Below are 20939 nucleotides of genomic sequence, written 5' to 3' on the forward strand. Positions count from 1 at the left end.
TCTGAGAATCCAAAGAAACTATAGAGTTCACAGAGCAGAGTACTGGAAAGGAGAACATCACCCAGAGCAGGAGCTTTTCCAGAGGTTTACTCAGGGGTATCTCGAGCATTCAACTGAGTACTGATCAACGCTATTGGAGACCAGAGGAAAAGGAGCTCAAAGAGATCAAAGGCTGATACATGAAATTGCTCCTTCCTGCTTAGGAATCTATTTACATTACCTTGTTTCTCAAAAGAACACTTCTTTATCTCTGAAGTTCACCATGCATTTCTTTATATTAGCATTTCACCCACCATGTGATGAGTCTTTAAAAGTGCAGAATTAATCATTAACTCAGGTAAATATATATTCTAGGATATGCACAGAAACTAAATATTGTTTGTGTTCTTTTTGCAACTATACTTTGAATTTTTGTTAACTGTATTTCATATCTTCATCCTTCTCTTGCATCACTTCAATTTTTGTCCCCTTCTTTCGCTTTCTGGATAATTTTCTTAAGTCACTTCTTCACACCACTTGATTTTTTCTTTTCTTTTTTTTTTTAAGATTTTATTTATTTATTTATTTGACAGAGAGATAGAGAGAGAGAGCGCGAGCACAAGCAGGGGGAGTGGCAGCTAGAGGGAGAGAGAGAGACCGATTTCCTGCTAAGTGGGGAGCCGGACACGGGGTTCTATCCCAGGACCCTGGGATCATGACCCAAGCCGGAGGCGGTTCTTATCTGACTGAGCCACCCAGGTGCCCCAACCACTGATTTTATTTTCTCTAGTTTGAGTCTAATCCTATTTGCTTCTGATGTCATTTTTAACTTTCTGATAATATAAATTATTACATTAAATGTTTTTAGTTTGTCTTCTAGTTTGTTTTCTTCTTGGTTTATAATTTAATTATAATATGTCTTGTTTACAAAGACCATGGTTTAAACAGTTTTTAGACCATTTTCTTCTTCCTTGGGAAAATCTTCTGATGTAAATTTCCATTTGATTTTTTTGGGTTCTATATTTATGTCCTATATTTTATTGCAGAGTTTTTTGAAAGTTTTAATGTTTGTTTTTCTGTTTTCACAATGTCAGTTGGTCACCAACTAATCCAACACTTCTATTTATAGAAGAAACACAGGTCTCTTCCCTCTCCATCTTCTATCCATAATGGCAATTTTCCCCTCAGAATTTAAACTGGTATAATGGTTGTTCTATGTGTGTTTAAAAATTCTATATTTCAGCAGCTTGACAAGAGTGAAGAAAACTCAGTCTCCAGACATTTACAACCAGAGAATTTTGATCTCTCAAGTACTTGATTTATATCTTTCTTTATTTCCCTTGGCCAGTTTACACAATGGACTAGGGCCTATATCTATTGAATTAGAGGAGTAAAATAAATGATCACTTCTCCCAAACTTCCCATGTAAAATCTTGCTCTGCCAAGTCCAGAGGGATTACCTCCATGTTATACGGAGTCTGCTGCTACCAAAGGGGGCCAAAGAAAAGTAATGATAAAAGGCCATGGATTTGACTTTCCTTTAAAGTCAGTTCAGGTCTTAAGTGCTTTTGGTTTGAGGCAGGGAAAAGTGCTCCATTCATCGTGGCTCACAGCTCACATACAAGCTACCTGCTACTCTACCTTTTGCCCCCAAACCTGAAGTGTAAACATGGAGTTTTCAAGAATCTACCCTCCCTCCCACTCCTCATTGCCCTGACTCAGTTTCTGACGTCTTCCTTCAATTAAATCCCCACTCTGCTGATAGTCATTACCGTGAAACACATTGAATATAGTTGGCATCATGCCTTATTTATTGTCTTTACTGTTCTTCAGTCATTTCTGTTAATTTCTGGGAAAAGAACTTGTAAGTCTGTTTTTATACTACCATTCCTCCCCCCCACCCCGCCCCGGAGAATTCTACTTGACTTTCTAGGTAATAAATTCGAGATTCTTCATCTTTCCATCAAAACAGCTCCATAAGGTGAAGGGATAATAGCCATGATTGAAACACAGTAAGTTTGAAGAGCCCGCTCATTTTAAATAAGTTACAATCTGAATTGCGTTTGTGATCCTGGAGAGCAATAATAGAAATATTTTATGTAAAATAGTGGTAGTTAACTTCTGTCGACAGGCAACAGAATTCTGTCAGTTTTGACTCTCATTACGGTGATTTTCAACACTGGTGGGGTCAGGGTGGTGGCTGTCAAATTGAGAACAGTAAGAGAGGCTCTGTTATTCTGGTAGTGGGGAAGGAAGTGTTCCTCCACTTGAGATCCACTGAACAACAATGTATGTTTATTCAGTATTATTCATATCACCTTTGGAATAAAGTGTTCAATTTTAAATATCACATTACAAAAAAGATACCCAGATGAAAAGATAATGTCAGAAATCAGGAACCACGTGGTCAAAGTAACTGGGATTATCCTAGAGAAGGCAAGCTTTAACGATATGAAAGGATAAATGGTGTACTTGTGAAAATAGCTTAAACCCACTCAGTTTGGACTTGGATTAAATAGTTAGAGGTTAGAGGATGAGTGGAAAACCTCGTGAGGAAAACAGGTTATCTTAATACAAAATAAAGGTACTTCTGTGGCCAGACTTTTCTGGAAATGTATAATACAAGTTCATAACAGTGAGAATTATGTTGTCCAACATTAAGTGTCTGAAATTCTGTAGCATGAAATGAGCCATAAGGTAGTAACTAGGGATAATTAATAGGAATGTTATAAAAGGAAATAATAGGAGATTAGAATAAAATTTAAATTGACTGTGTTTTAGATTATCTTCACTGAATAATAAGGGAGTCTAATCTTAGTTTCCAAACAATAGAAACTAGGAGATTGTAGAAAATACTCACTGAAGACTTTTAGGAACCACTTAAGTAAACAGTACCTTAAAATAACGAACTTGCAGACAGATGACAGACAGGTTAGAACAAACGCCAACTTTCCTGGACTGAAGAATACACTCACATTTGAATTGTATTAGAAAGATGCAAATACCTTTACACTATATAGATTTGTTATAGAAAAACTTTTGGAGAGAGTTAAAAGAATGGTGATAAGGTGAAAAATACTTCAGGCATAAGAAAAAAGTATCAATGAGAATGATGAATAGAAAAACCAAAATATATAAAAGTACCACATAAGAGAAAGAACAGTAGGAACTCAGTAGAATCGCATTTGCTCAGATGACACATTCTATTACTATTGCCTTGAAGCACCAAGAGGTGGATTTTTTATCTCTCAAGAAAACTGTATTCTCCTTAGAGGGTTTTTGGAAATAACCAGTGTACATAGACTAGTAGCCATAACACACTATGTAGGACAGAATATGGTTTAATGATTTTATCAGTTTAAGGATTTTATCACTAGATGTTTTTATCACTTAATGAGACAACTTGGTTACATAATGTATTAAAACACAGCATAGAAGCTACGGGAGGTAGAAGGGTGGATGTATGAAGTGCTGTGTGTTTCAAAGCTGATTTTGGTTGGATTGTGTGTTCTCGTTTCTCGTTTCTGGATTGTGTGTTTTCGTTTCTCGTTTCTCACTGTGTTCTCTCATTTCTCAGAAGGTGTAGAAACTTGTTTTCCGTTCTGTCAGAAGCAGTTGTTTAGGAGATAACAATATATCAACAACCTAGTCTATCCTCAAGGACCTCAGGGTTGCTCAAAGGAATTCATATAGTTACACAAATATAAGTAAAAAGAAAGTAAAAGAGAGAAAAAAATGTGCATAGGACAGATAACTCAAGGAAAAGGTTGGGAAGAATTATGCACTCTTCATTAAGAGGGAGATATTTGAACTTAGCCTTGATGAGTCCTTGACAGATATGGGGAGATAAGAGAGCAGAATATTCCAAGTAGAGGAAAAAAAATTGAATTAAGATATATGGACAAACAAACCCAAACTTTAATGAGGAACATTAAATAAGGTTACTACAATTGAATGTTTCATGCTTTTATAATTTTAATTACTGCTATTCTGAAGTATTTCTATTCATAGACATTTTTATAGTAACAGGTGTAAACCTCTATACTGCAAATCTATTTTCTGCACAAAAAATGGTAAATTTATCATCACTCTATTTTATTATCAATTAATATTGATAACTGAAGCTGTACTTAAATTGAAACTATACTTAAATTGAAAATCCTAGTGTTATTATATTAAAAAATCCTACTCTTAAAATACCGTACACACACATTTTATCATGCTACACACAAGAACTTTAAAAAAGAGCTCTCAAACATAAAGAATATAAAAAGTTTCTAAATGAATCCAATGATGCTTAATAGGAGCATATATGCCATGAGTGTGTCAGAGAAAGACAACTACCATAGAATTTCATTCATATGTAAAACTAAAACAAACAAACAAACAAACAACGAATGAATGAAGAAAAAGGAGACAAAAAGTTAGACTCTTAAATACAGAGAACTAACCTGTGGTTGCCAGAGGAGAGGTAGGTGCGGGTGTTGGGTAAAATAGATAAAGGGAATGAAGAATATATTTATTGTGGTGAACTCTGAGTCATGTATAGAATTGTTGAACCATTTTAGTGTACACCTGAAACTAATAAAACACTGCATGTTAATTACCCTTCAATTTAAATAAATGAATTAACTAATAAAATCACTTATTCAAAATACGTATTGAAATTATTCAATGTTGATTTCACTTTTTCACAAACACTTATGCATAAAGAAATACTAATATTTATGAATAAAGAAAGTGAACTATTGACTATGAATAAAGAGAACAAAGAGAACTCAAGAAGTAAATGCTTTTGGTTTCTTTCTCATAAAGAACTGGGTATGTAACTCTCCTTTTCAAAGATGCAATTTGCTGACCAATATTTCTCATAAAGCAAGATAAAACAGAAATATATATAGACTGTTTTTTTAAAAACTCACTTTGGGGGTGCTGGAATGGCAACAGTCGATAAGTATCTAGCTCTGGGTTTCCACTTAGGTCATGATCTCAGGGTCCTGAGATAGATCCCCAGGTTGGGCTCTGCACTCCACATGGAGTCTGCTTGGGATTCTCTCCCCCTCTCCCTTTGTCCACACTGTGTACATGCCCTCTCTCTCTCTCTCTCTAAAAACAAGAAATAAATCTTTAAGAAAAATAAGAACCCACTTAGGAACAAATTACAGTGAATTAAACCAAATCATGTCTTTTGTAAAAAAAAAAAAAAATAAGTACATTCTCTTCACTGATGCTTTTGAATTATTTTGAAAAAAATATTAAAGTTCAAGAAACCTGTGTAAGGGAGATAGTGAGCTTTGGATATAACTAACGAGGAAAATAATCTCACATTACATTGAGCTCACATGCTGCCAATTCTAGTTTATAATTATGTTGCACTAAATGTAATGAGCAAATGTACCAAAAATAAATCACTAGAGTATAGATTAACCAACTGGCTTCTCCCAAGAATAAAAAGCAACTCAGTGGAAGAGGTTTGAGTATTTTTCCTTTATGTAAGTTCTTAACCAAATGCAGCAAATTTGGATACTTGATAAGAACAGATTGTAGCACATTTTACAATTGGGTAATGTCAATAAAGTACATGTAACTAACTTGCTAATCAAACTACAGTCAACCTTACTATATTCTGGAACCCATACAAAGCACTGGAGATGTGGACATGAAATGGAGTTTTTGGTGAGAGCTATAAGGGATATAGTTTTTCCTATTGCATCAATAATTACTAGCATACATGGGATTATTTGAAAAACTGTTACTGAGTTGTTGACATTTTGAGGAAAGCACTGTGCTGGGCACTGTGAATTTAAAAAAAGAAAGAAAAAAACTTTCAAAACTTTTAAAAGAAAAAACCTTTTAAAAAGAAAAAAAAAAAACAGACATAGGCCTTATCCTTCTCAACATCTTTGAGTTCAGGATTATAACTGTATTTTGGAGACTAGAATGTATAACACTGCAGCTCCTTTCCAGGGCCCAGCTAAAATCTGTTTGCAAGTAAATCACAGCTGGAATTCCCATCCTTCGCGTGGTTCTCTGAGAAGTGCCTGTAACAAAGTGGGCCTCTATACTAGTCATATTCAAAACAACTAAAAAAGTAAAATAAAATAGCATTCTGAAATGGTTCCATCCATTAAAGGGCTTCCATGAGCATGTTTTATTTCAGAGTTACAAAGCCAACGAACTCTTAAGGGGCATTCTGACCACCCCTTCTCTAAAACTTCTTTTTCCTATTGTATTGAAATTATATGTTATGCTGGGCTCCACTACTAGAATGAAATCCCTGAAAAAAATTTTTGGTCTTCAATGTCTAACACAGTGCCTGTCATACCACTGGTGTCTAACAGTTGCTTAATGAAGACAAGAGTAAAGGCACGAGTGAAGGAATTACTTCATCTAGCATATCAAATGGTAAGGTCTCATTTGCCTCTTCAAGAAGGAATATGTTATAAATCTGCCGGGTCTCCACAATGCAGAGTGATGGAAAGAATATGCTCTTGGTTTAGTAGTTCCAGGAATTATCACACAGGGATCACAGAGCCAGAAGGTGAATGGAGATTGTGATGTCTTTGGGCAAACGGGGATCTCTCCCTCTACCACAAACTGCCATAAAGTAAATATTCAATAAACAGGAGAGTGCTTCTTATTGATAGCCGCACTATAAAATAAAATAGAAAAAAAAAATGTAGGGAAAGGAGCAATTACATTTGCCTGAAGGTATCTGGATAGGCTTCTTGGAGAAAGCACATTCCAAATCTCTTAGTAAGAGGGCTACGTAGGAATTCCTCAGGAAAGCAAGCAGTCCAGGCATTCCAGGAAGAAGATGGGTAAAGTCATGGACATAGTTTTATCGCCTGATGTCATCCCCATCTGTTTGGTGGACTTAGCAGATGTAGTGAGCATCCACTTAATGTTCCATGTACTCCCCCACCTTGCCTTGCAATTAGATTAAATAAATGATACTGGGTGCCGATCAATGAATCAGGCAGAGTTGATACAAGTTACTCCCAGTTTTGCCCCTTGAAAACATCCGAGGTGAAACTCCAGCTCCTTCTTCCCTTGCCAGGTTGATCTTAGAGTCTGTATGCTGAGCTGGTTGAATCATAAGTTTGATGAAGCTTGTAACCCTGTGTCTCAGAATAGAGGAGGCCCTTCACTGGCATGTGTTAGGCCCTGCACCAACAATTAAAAACACTTTTTGTGTACGTGGGCTAAGGCACTGAGAGCTCAGTGTGTTGCAACAGTTAGTATTACTTATCCTAACTAATGAAAATAGCCCCTCTATAACCCCTCATCTTTACCCTTAATGCTAAACAGGTAGCTTTCCCATTCAATAGCTGCAGGGAGTTGAACAAAATTGGTTCCAAATTAAGAGTGATTACAACCCAGTAAACCACAGGGTAAGATGGAACTAAATAGGCCCCTAAATCAATACCTGCATTCTACCTTTTCACTGGTGGGAAATAATTCAGTCCTTCAATGGCCAACATCAGAGAATTTTCCCATCCAGTAATTCATTAACATCTAAGTATTAATTGCAAGGTTTTGAATAACACAGATGGATTATGAATAGAAAATAGGCACAAAACACAATATATTCAAAATAATTAAATTGTTATGACTTTTCAGGGCAGTGAAGCTATTAAAATATAATTTTTTAAAAAATGAGAATGGAATGAGAATGTGATTTCACAGGCATAATTCGAAATAGTATGAGTATTTATTCACCATGTGCAATTACTTGTAAATACAAATTAGAGGGAGATGTGGCACAGCTAAAGTACAGTAAAACTAGATTTATGAAGCCTTTCCTAATGTGCAAACAAAAAAAATAAAAGTGTCTAATCATTTTGTTCATTATAATTTTTATAAACCTATGCTAACTAGGGGACTGTGATATACCATGAATAATTCAGAAGGTAAAGCCAAATAAAAATAAAAGTTTGTGCTAATAACCCTTCAAAAGGAGATTAAACAATTGAACCAGACAGAGTCCAGCCAGAAAAACAAACTATCATTAGACAAAGATAATTTAATACCAATACCAGTTACCCAGAATAGAGCATGGGTGATGATGAATCTGAGAACAAACCAGCAAATGACCAACACGTCTGTTCATGAATTGTTGAGGGCAGTGGGATCCAATTTTACTGACCCCTGACATCATCTGGATGTATACCTTTTTAAAAACTTGACCAACTTGAATTATACATTGTTTTAACATCTTTCATATGAATCAACTATGAACTGAGGAATTAAGTGATATGTCCAGGTGTCAGAGCTGGAATTCGAACTGACTCCATATAGAGTAGTATGTCTACCGTACCCCGTGGCAATAGGTTGGGGAAGTGGGAGCTCGATCAAATGTGGAGACTCTCCCTAACTCTGAGATTCCCTAATAATAATATGAACAATTACTTTCATAACATAACCGATTAATAACACCATCCCAGGCTGTTATATTATATCCTTCTGAACATAAAGTGTGTAACTGAAATGAGACTTAGTTATGCATGATGGTGCACATTCTATAAACTGAGGAGGCAACTTGCTTAAGTGACAAAGGAAAACGCCATGGTTTTATTTTTTTGTTTTACAGCGAAGTCTGGATGGTCAGTCTCAGAAATCACAAAGTGTTGAGTTTTCTCAACTGACTTTTTCAGGTTTTATATTTTGCTTGTCTCTGTTTCCAACTCAAAGTTGCAAATATCTTCTATAAGGATATTTGGAGATGGATTATATTAATTGCCTGAAATTAAATCTTTTTTAAAAGGATTTTTAAGAAAGATCATTTGCTCAGCATTCTGACAAGAAATATTTGTCAAAGAGATCAATGGATCTGGAAACCAGGGCTTATCTATAAGACACTGGATTAATTCCAGGTTTCAATAACCTGCTAAACCCACAGAATCTAAGGGCCTCTCTGAGAAACAAGCAAAGCCAGATCTTAGTGAAATTTGACAGAACTGAACCATTAATCAAAATCTTTTCCTTCTGGAAAAATTCTGCTATGACAGAGTGTAGAGAGCTGCACTTTCTTTTGAGCTACCCAGTGGGACTTTTTCCTGCACCAGAAGAAAGCTAGCTTTATGGTATAACATCTCCCTGACTCTGTGCCCCTTCTTCTTTCTTCAGTTGCTGCTGAACTAGAGCTCTAAGGCATCAGAATCTGTGTACATAAGTAATGGGATTATAATGGAACCACTGATCTGGAAGAAACCAGCTCTCTCATCATGGAAATAAAAATGGGTTAACAGTACTTAAATTGAGTTGGACATAAGCACTGGCTATTTAGAGATATGCTTCCCAACATCTACTTGTGGATGTACTTTAAACTCTGCCACAATCCTACTTTAAACATTTTGATCAACTTCTGATTCAATGCAATATTAGAAAAATTAAATTTTGTTGTTGTTGTTGTTATTTCTAAGTGAATTTTTCCATTGGCTTATTATCATTCTTTAACCTAAATTCCTATTTGAATCTTACTGAAACATCTCTGTTGTTGAGTTTCCTTCTTTTGGTTTTACTGTCCTTTCTTTTACTACTCCCTACTTTCTTTGTACTTGTTATTATTAGTTTTATACATTGTATTCAAAGAATTTTCTTGAGTGAATACAATATAAAAACATATCCTGTATTAGTTCACAGTGGATACTTCCATTTCTCCACTACAGATAACCTTTAGTGTAGCTAAACATATTTTAAACTTCTGTGTTTGGGAGTTTCTTTTGGGGGAAGCTCTTGAAAATACAAAGGTTTTCCTTCTAACATATTTATCTTTACATATCTCACTTAAAATTAGTTAAAATTTTAAAGCAGAAACATTGAAATAGTTGTTAAAGCTATACAACTACATATAAGAACAGCCATTCGCATCTTTTCAAAATAACTTGCATTTTAACAAACAAATCTGAGACCTGTGATCCAAAAGTGCTCTGGCTGTTTTACTCATTTTTCAAATGAATACTTTGATAATCAGAGATTCCAGTTTTCTCAAATGTGCTAAAAAATGTCTTATAAGCATCTTTCAGCTAAGATAGGTACACCCCCTCCCTCCAACTACCACCAGTGGGCTTGCTCAGAAATTTGGTAGGACGATGCTGTTATCTACTGCCTTTGCACTCAACTCCACTTGAGTACAAGAACATGTCAAGATTACAGTTTTGGATCCCAAATGCACAGAACATTATATACAGGATCATTTCTAAGTCTGACCCTTAAAAAAAGAATGTTTCAATGTAACTTTTCTGTAAAAGGCTTAAATTAAATTTCATACCACCCTTTAATTGCCAAGTAATCCTTGACTAAATGGTAGTCCTGGGACATACACATTATACATGAGTTTAACTTATTTTTTATGGCCCCTCATGCAATGAGAGTACGAAAATACCCCTTGACTTTTTCAGCACTCTCTGTTTTCATGAACTATTAATGCAATGTTGTAGAAACTAGTTTAATTAACAGGCAAGAGCAGCAGCAACTATTAGTTCTGCTGCTTGCTTACGATGAGTGAAAAAGTTCCACAGCAATCAGATTTCTTCCCTGAGTCTGAGAAATGCTCGTGAATGCACAGCCAACACATTTAGGAGAACTGTTCACAAAGACTTGCACTGTAATGTAAGGTTTATGAGCCTAGTCTAAAATAAATGAAGTAGTTACCACTGGCAGTTAAACTACTATAGGCTCAGGGAGAATTTGATTATGGCTGAGGTAGGAAGTGAAAAGTCTAAATTAGAGAAAGAGGGCTGAGTATAAGACCTAGAGGAGAAATAAGACAATTTAAATGGTAGGAAAAGCCAAGAAGGTCAAAGTTGAAAAGTTGAAGAATTGATTGGGGTGGAGTAGAAGTTGGAATATGGCTTGAAGTTGTAGGACATATATATGTGGATTTGGGGTATGAGTGCATCTGCGCATTTTCAGAGTTCAGGACCAAAGCAGATGGTCACTTACAATCACTATAGAGCTCTAGATTCTTCCATGGACTGACTCTCACATAGCCCTGCTTCGTGTCATCTGTCCTAGCTGCTGCCATATGTTTGATCATTGCATATGAAACTGATGATGCTTGAAAGAAAGGAACAACATCCCATGAGGTGAATGTTCTACTATTGTTATCACTTATTAGTTTTGGACACCCCATTTATCCAGGTGAAACTCTTACACCATTATCCAGCTGCAAGACATGCACTGAGTAATCTCATTTAGAAAAATGAAGAGTTGAAAAATATAAATGGTACTATCTACTACAGGGAAAAGAGCTCCATGTAAGGACTGGTATATAAAAGGTCCTAAAAACAAGAATTATTTTTCCTCTTTTCATGCACTAATTTACATGGAATAAAAAATTAGAAAAAGGATGAAAATAAGTTGCAGACAAAGTAAGGAATACCAAAAATGCCAAATGATAAACATGCAGATTCATGTTTAAAAAGAAACAGAATATAGAGGACATGGGGAGATGGAGAGTAGAAGCGAGTTGGGGGAAACTGGAGGGGGAGATGAACAATGAGAGACTATGGACTCTGAGAAACAAACTGAGGATTTTGGAGGGGAAGGAAGTGGAAGGTTGGGGGAGCCTGGTGGTGGGTATTATGGAGGGCACGTATTGCATGGAGCACTGCGTGTGGTGCATAAACAATGAATTCTGGAACACTAAAAAGAAATTTAAAAAAAGAAAGAAAGAAACAGAATGAAGCCAATATCTCTCATGACTATAGATACAAAAATCTTCAACAAAATATTAACAAACCTAATCCAATAACACATTTAAAAAGTCATACACCGTGATCAAGGGGGATTTATTCCTGGGATACAAAGGTGGTTCAATATCTACAAAAAAAATCAATGTGATATGTCACTTCAATAAGGGGAAGGATAAAAACCATATGGTCATCTCAACAGATGCAGAAAAAGCATTTGAGGAAGCATTAGAGAAAAAGGGCTGAGTATAAAACCTGCAGGAGAAATAAGACAATTTGAAATGTAGGAAAAGCCAAGAAGGTCACAGCTGAGAAGCTGAAGAATAGACTGGGGTAGAATAGAAGTTGGAATATGGCCTGAAGTTTTGGACATATAAATGTGGATTTGGGGTATGAGTCAGTAGGCACACTTGCAGAGTTCAGGACCCTCAACATTCACGATAAAAAACCCTCAACAAAACAGGCTTGATGAAATATACCTCAACATAATAAAGTGCATATATGAAAAACCCACAGCCAACATCATACTCAATAATAAAAAACTGAGAGCTTTTGCCCTAAGATCAGGGACAAGACAAGGATGTCCACTCTTACCACTTTTATTCAATACAGTACTAGAAGTCCTAGCCACAGCAATTAGACAGCATAAAAAAAAAGGCATCCAAATTGGATGCCTTTTGGAAGAAGTAAAACTTGTTGTTTGACATAGTACTATATAGAGAACATCCTAGACACCACCACAAAAACCACTAGAACTGATAAATGAATTCCGTAAAGTTGCAGGTACAAAATCAATGTACATAAATCTGTGACATTCTTATACACTAAGATAAGGAAGCAGCAGAAAGTGAAATTAAGAAAACAATCCCACTTGCAATTGCACCAAAAAGAATAAAATACCTAGGAATGAACTTAACCAAGAAGGTGAAAGAACTGTACTCTGAAAACAATAAAACAAGGATGAAAGATGGGGCACCTGGGTGACTCAGTGGGTTAAGCCTCTGCCTTCAGCTCGGGTCATGATCTCAGGGTCCTGGGATCGAGCCCCGCACCGGGCTCTCTGCTTGGCAGGGAGCCTGCCTCCCCCTCTCTCTCTGCCTGCCTCTTTGTCTACTTGTGATCTCTCTCTCCTTGTCAAATAAATAAATAATATCTTAAAAAAAAAAGAATGAAAAAAATTCAAGATGACAAAAAGAAATGAAAAGACATTCCATGCTCATAGATTAAAAAAACAAATATTTTAAAATATCTATGCTACCCAAAGGACTCTACAGACTCAATGTAATCCCTACCAAAATACCAACAGCATTTTTCACAGAACTAGAGCCAATAACCCGAAAATTTGTGTGGAACCACAAAAGATCTCCAACAGCCAAAGCAATCTGGAAAAAGAAAAACAAAATTGAAGGTATCACAATCCCAGATTTCAAGATATACTACAAAGCTGTAGTCATCAAAACAGTATAGTACTGGCATAAAAACAGACACATAGATCAATGGAACAGAATAGAAAGCTCAGAAATAAACCCACGATTATGTGGTCAATTAATCTTTGACAAAGGAGGCAAGAATATATAATGGGGAAAAGTCTCTTCAACAAATGGTGTTGGGAAAACTGGACAGCTATTTCCAAAAGAATGAAACTGAACCACTTTCTTTCATCATACACAAAATAAACTCAAAATAGATTAAAGACCTGAAACCATAAAAATTCTTGAAGAGAGCATAGGCTAATTTCCCTGACATGGGACACATCGACATTTTTCTAGATATGTCTTCTGAGACAAGGGAAACAAAAGCAAAAATAAGCTATTGGGATGGCATAAAGATAAAAAGCTTCTGCACAGTGAAGAAAGCAATCAACAAAACTAAAAGGCAACCTGATGACTGGGAGAAGATGTTTGAAAATGACATATCCGATTAATGGTTAGTATCCAAAATATATAAAACTGATATAACTCAACACCATAAACCCAAATAATCAAATTAAAAAATGGGCAGAGGACATGAACAGACATTTCTACAAGGAAGACATACAGATAGTTAACAGACACTTGAAAAGATGCTCAACATCACTCTCATCAGGGAAATGCAATGAGATATCACCTTGTACCTGTCAGAATTGCTTAAATAAAAAATACAAAAAACAAGAATTGTTGGTGAGGATGTGGAGAAAAAGGAACCCTCATTCACTGTTGGTAGAACACAAACTTGGGCAGCCACTGTGGAAGATAGTATAAAGGTTCCTCAAAAAATTAAAAATAAAACTACCTTAAATCCAGGAATTGCACTACTGTGTCTATACCCCCAAAATAGAAAACACTAATTCAAAGGTTTACATGCACCCCTATGTTTATTGTAGCACTATTTACAATAGCCAACCTATGGAAGCAGCCAAGTGTCCATCAATAGATGAACAGCTAAAGAGGCTGCACACACATACACACACACACACACACACACACACACACACGAATATTATTCAGCCATAAAAAGGAATGAAATCTTGCCATTTGCAACGACATGGATGGACCTAGAGAGTATAATGCTAAGTGAAATAAATTAGAGAACGACAAATAATACCAGATGATTTCACTCATATGTGGAATTTAAGAAACAAAAAAGAGCAAAGGAAAAAAGACAGAGAGAGAGACAGAGACAAACCCCAAAACAGACTCTTAACTACGGAGAACAAACTGATGGTTACCAAAGGGAAGGTAGATAGAGGAATGAATGAAATAGCTGATGGGGATTAAGGAGTACCCTTGTTGTGATAAGCACTAAGTGATGTATGGAAGTATTAAATTACCATATTGCACACCTGAAACCAATATCACACTGTATGTTAATTCTACCAGAATTAAAATTAAAAACTCCATGAAAATAAAGTAACATATACATAAAATTTACCATCTTCATCATTTGCAAATGTAGTTTAATGGTAAGAAGTATATTCTCATTATTGTATGACCATCACCACCATCCACTCCCATAACTCTTTTCGTCTTGTAAAGCTAAAACTCTGTATCCATCAAACAGTAACTCCCCATTCTGCCCTACCCCGGCCTCTGATCATTGCTATTCTACTTTCTGTTTCCATGACCTTGATGAGTCTGGGCACTTGTGTAAGTAGAATCATACAACATTTTTCCTTTTGTGATTGGCTTATTTCACTTTGATTAATGTCCTCAAAGTTCATCCATGTTGTATATGTATGTGTTAGAATTTCTTTCTTTTTTAAGAATAAATAATATTCCATCATATGTATATATCACATTTTCACTTGCAATCCACCCATCGATGGATACTTGGTTATTGTGAATAATGCTGCAGTGAATATGGATGTACAAATATTTCTTTGAGATCCCGATTTTGTTGAATGTTTGCTTTCTCTCTCTTTCTCTGGGCCTAGGCAATAATGTACTTTCTATTGTTCTGGAGTTTTTAGACATAAGGAAGGAGCACAGTATCAGAATCTTGGTGGATGAAATTTCAGACAACAGAAAACCAATGGGTAAGCTTATTATTAAAATGGAAGAGAATAGAATTCCCTGTGCAATCTTGAATGCATTGCTCAAGTCTTAATTGACACATACGAACAGCTAGATCTTCACCCGAGAACTATTGGTGACTACATAGAAGAGCCATAATAGGTGTGTGAAAGGTGCTGTGGGAGTATTTGTGGGAAATAATGATTTTCACTACCAAAGCTGGAATGTTTCTAAAGATCGAGTAGGAGTTTTCCAAGCAGTTAAGCGGAGTCCAAGAAATTGTATCTTTGACAAAAGGCAATGTAAGAACAGGGAGGATTAAATCACTTTGGAGAATTAGAAATGAAGAATAGACTATCATGGCTAGAAAAAGCAGGGCAAAACCAAAGTCTGTGCAAGAGGAGACTAGTTGGATACCCTGTAAGTGGCGTTGAATGCCATGTGGACTCATTAGAGATCAGCTGCTTGAAAATTAGGCTTAGGATTTCATATCTCAGTACAACAGAAATCTGTTTGTTGTTCACATACAGTTTGAACAAGCGTGATTCAGATGAGCAAGGTCGTCCTTTATGTGGTTATTTGGGGATGCATGACTCCACAAACACCCAGAGACTTGTCACTCCCACTCCATTGTAGCAGTCAGAACGGAGGCGTACACCACCAGCCCTCATTGAAGAAGCTGGAAATCGAGTCTAGCTACACACTAGAGTGCACAGAAGATGAATGTATTATGTCAAAGTATATGTATGTAACTGGATAAACAAGTTGGAGCTCTTGAAGTTTGTCTTTCAGAGGGAATAACAGGAGAAAAAAAAAGTCAGAGGACATCTGTGCTGTGGAAAAGGAACCAAATGAGCTGATAGTGCTCTAAGAAGACCTTTTTCTCTGTTGGTAACAGTGTAGAATATTATTGACCACATGCCAGTTTGTTCTCCTTCTCATCACTGAACCAGTATCATTTGGTGACTATCATACAACCAGCATCAAATCACTAGACATTTTACTAAAGCAGCCATTGTTGTTGTTCCTGGAAAGCTAACTTCAAGCACCTTTTCAACACAAGCACAACTGGTCTGGCTTTATTTTAAAGTTTATATTTCATGTGGAAATGGAAAACTAAGGAATTAGATCTCCTTTGTGACATGCCAAAGGATACAAGAGCAGAGGGGAATTCGATCCTACTGAGTAGCTGATCAGATTTTATTGCTTTGTTGCGTTTTAACCTCTATGACATTTTCACAATTGGTTTTTCTGTAACTTCTAAAGAAAAAAGATTAAACTTACTCTTGTTCAAGATACCATTTTCCCATCTATAAACATTCCCACCTATGCTCTGAGAAAGCCTTCCATATCTTTCAAAGACATTCAAAAACTGAAACTATTTGTCTGAGATAATTTAGAGAAATTCTAATGGATCAAAGAATAATAATGATATTATAATGATTTAACCATGTCTTACTCCCTGAACATTCACCATTGACTGATTTCACTTGTGTTGAATGTGAAAGCCTTTTTAGTACTTAAAGATAAATGTGTTTTCTCAAAATTAAGTCAGATAAAATCTAAGTATCTGTATTTCATCTATTTTCAAATGTCATGAGAGTTAAGGCCCTCACTATCCCAACAGCTCCTTATTAACAACATTCCATTTACTGTTTGTTGGCAAACGTTAAGTGTCAATCCTCCAGATTTGGACTGACCTTGGTGTAAAAGTACAGGACTCTTTCTTTTTTTTTTAAATATTTTTATTTATTTATATGACAGAGAGTGTGAGTGAGTGAGAGAGAGAGAGAGCACAAGCAGGGGGAGAGGGAGAAGCAGGCTTTCCACTGAATAGGGAGCCCAATGTGGGGCTCGATCCCAGGACTCTGAGACCATGACCCGAACCAAAGGCAGAGGTTTAATCACTGAGCCACCCAGGCTCCCCTATTTCTTTTTTTTTTAATTGAAATGTTAATTAACATACAATGTTATACTAATTTTAGGTGTAGAGCGTACTGATTGGACATTTTTATACAATACTCAATACTCACCAAGATAGGTGTTTTTGTCACTATACAGATAACATTATTATACATGATATTAATACATTACAATCAATATTAATAATACTACCATGTTATTAATGTAACATTCTTACAATACTATTAACTATTTCCCTGTACTGTACTTTTTCATTTCTGTGACTTTCTTAGGACTATTTCCTTCTTTTCATTAGATATCATATTTAAAAGAACTCCATTCACGGTGCCTTGGTGGGTCAGCTGGTTGTGTCTGCCTTCTTCTCAGATCATGATCCCAAGGTTCTGGGATTGAGTCCCGCATTGGGCTCCCTGCTCAGAGCGGTCACTGCTTTTCCTCTGCCCCTCCCCCTGCTCGTGCTCTCTCTCACTCTTTCTTTCTCTCCCTTCCCCCCCCAAAAAAGAACTTCATCCAAATAATATTAAAATTTTATATGAATCCATTTTATTACTGATGCATTTTGAGTATTAGTTTGTTTTCATAGATGCTCCTCCCATCATCCTAACAGCTCTAAATGATATGCCCCTACTTTATAGATAAGATTACTATTAATGATGTTAAACATTTCTTTTTCCATGTGCCATGACTTCTAAGAAAATCCAAGATACGAAACCAGATTTGTTTGCATCTTTGCACTATAAACTATTTTTAGTCTTTCCTCCCCTCTATCCCTTCATTCTTTCATACATGCAGCAAAACTGTAAGCATAAGCTAGATCAGACTAGAGTTCAGTCAAATAAAATAGAATGTATCTTTCCAACTTTCTGAAATGAAAATCATGTAGTTTCCTCTGTATATATCTCTAGAGATACAAGAATTCATTTCAGTAGTTCAGATAGATTAAGAAACTATATGACCTTATGATATGTCTTTCCTATCTTTAATTACAGTGCTTTTATTGGATAAATAGTTTAATTACAAACAGTGTAGAAAATGCTACTTATGCTTAATTCACCAATTTTAAGCATGAGTTACTTTACATTTTCAAATACTGCTTGATAATAATATCATTTGTTCTCATTATAGGGAATAATGCTTTGCATCCTTCTCAAATTTCAGAAGGAAAAGGATTCAAAGTCTTTAAAAGATACAACGTGTTCCTGCATGTCAAAATTGACATAAAGTGATCAGAGAGAGATATATATTTTCTGAATAATGCCATCAGGGAACAAACTGCATTTGAAAGTCACTGGATAACTCCTTGCCTCAAAACAATTCTTTTCATGGACTATTTCTGGTTAATACATTTCCCTCTCCTGGAGTTCTAACTCCATACTAAGTGTTCAAACAGATAGGAATAGCCATATAAATTACTTCAAAATAAGGCAGATTCTAATATTTCATAAATCTATGTAAATCTCAGTCATTTTCTATGAAACATTCATTAATCTCAGGCTAGTGCTATGGAAATGATTTATAATCTGACAAAAAAGCCCACCATGACTGATGCCAAGAGCCACAAAACAAACTTGTGCTGCATTTCATTCTGGATTCCCATGTTGGTTCACAAATGCACTGATGGTGATATTCAAGACCATTATTTAGCAGTCATATTATTCTTTCAGGCAATATCTTACATTTTCCTACTAACTATATTACCCTGACTGATCATCTGAATACTCTTGCATAATCAAGTGACTAAACAAGCTGGGAAAAGCTATAAATAATTGAATGCTATGGAGTCCGGTTTGCCTTCTTTTTTTTTTTTTTTTTTAAGATTTTATTTATTTGACAGAGAGAGATCACAAGTAAGCAGAGAGAGAGAGAGAGAGAGGGAAGCAGGCTCCCTGCAGAGCAGAGAGCCTGATGCGGGACTCGATCCCAGGACCCTGAGATCATGACCTGAGCCAAAGGCAGCAACTTAACCCACTGAGCCACCCAGGTGCCCCAGTTTGCCTTCTTAACAGCAAAATAGCTCATTTTTTTTCCTTATTGGCATTACCTGACTGACAATGACTTTCTATATATGTAGCTCCCCACTTCCCTGTTTTTTGCTCTTTCTAAAATGCCCTTTTCTGTTTGGATTCTATCTGCTACAAAGGACAATGTTGAGCTAGAAAACTTTATTTGACTTGGAATTTCACTTTCACATATGATCACTCTTTAAAACACCTCTAAACATAGTTAAACTCTGTCTACCCTGTGAGCAGGAGTCATGTGAATCTGTAGGGCATAAGAAGGGTGACCATATATTTTATCTTCCAAGCCAGGACACTTTGGAAGAGGACAGAGTATTCTATTTGAAACTATGGTATAACAATAAATGCACACTGCAAACTGGGGGGTATGGTCATGAGTCTAGATGTTGGTTTCAGACATAGATTTCTGCTTTTTATTGCCTGTGTGACGTCATGCAAGTTGCTTGAACTCTCCAGACCTTAGGTTCGTTATCTGAGATTAGAATCATGGGGCACCTGGCTGGCTCAGTCAGTGGCGCATGTAACTCTTGATCTCGGGGTTGTAACTTCGAGCCCCATGTTGGGTTTAGAGATTACTTGAAAATAAAATCTTTAAGAAATTAAATGAAATAAAATAAAATTAGAATGGTATTCAGGCTTATCACAATATGTGAGGATTAAATTAGATAAAAGGCTTAAAATAATGTCTAAAACAAAAATATAGTTATTAGGGTGCCTGGGTGGCTCAGTGGGTTGGGCCGCTGCCTTCGGCTCAGGTCATGATCTCAGGGTCCTGGAATCGAGTCCCACATCGGGCTCTCTGCTCAGCAGGGAGCCTGCTTCCCTCTCTCTCTCTCTCTGCCTGCCTCTCTGCCTACTGTGGTCTCTCTCTGTTAAAATAAATAAATAAAATCTTTTAAAAAATATATAGTTATTAAATGTACTTATGATTATTATCATTTATATTCTTAGTACTTAGAGGACTATCTGATACATGGAAGGTTTTCAATTAAAATATGTTGATACATTTACAGAAGAATAAATGAATGAACAAAAGTATCAAGAACTGAATTTCAGGAGTGCCTGGGTGGCTCAGTCAGTTAAGCACCTGCCTTGGGCTCAGGTCATGATCCCAGTGTTCTGGGATCAAGCCCTGCATCGTGTTCCCTGCTCATCGAAGAGTCTGCTTCTCTATCTCCCTCTGCCTGCCACTCTCCCTGCTTGTGCTCCCGCTCTCTCTGTCAAATTAATAAATAAAATCTTAAAAAAAATTTTTAGTTGTAATTAAATAAAATTATGGTTACTTTTTATAAATAATGATACGAGTTGCAGAAGGGCAGATAAACATAGCGCCAGGGAGCAATCAAGCCAGACTTCTAGAAACTACAAAATAAAATTCAAATTAATATTATTTAGTGGAAAATTAATATGTTTCATTTATAAATGTATATTACATCTCAGGACAATTTTAACTGTGATTTCTATTCATTTGAGTTAAACATATAAGAGTCTTTTTAAAAATTTGGTTATCAAATATTTTTGTCATTGTAAATTTTCTGTTTTAAAACATATGTTAATAAGGATAGGTTAGCTTATATTGCTTAAAAAAATAAATACACCTCAACAAAGTTTAGCATGTGTACAAAGTGCACAGAGGGTCTGAGTGATTCAGCAGGGTAACTGTCTTACCGTCCATAAGGTAACAGTGAGACCTAGGCTACTTAGATCCCAGGCTCTACATTAACATGAGAATTCTTCTCTGATCATTATGTTAAAGGAAGAAAGATAGCTGGCAGGTTCACCCCAGAAAATAAATACTTCAGGATGGAAATGTCACATATCATTTCTATCAT

Source organism: Martes martes (assembly GCF_963455335.1).
Source record: "Martes martes genome assembly, chromosome: 10".
NCBI lineage: Eukaryota > Metazoa > Chordata > Mammalia > Carnivora > Mustelidae > Martes > Martes martes.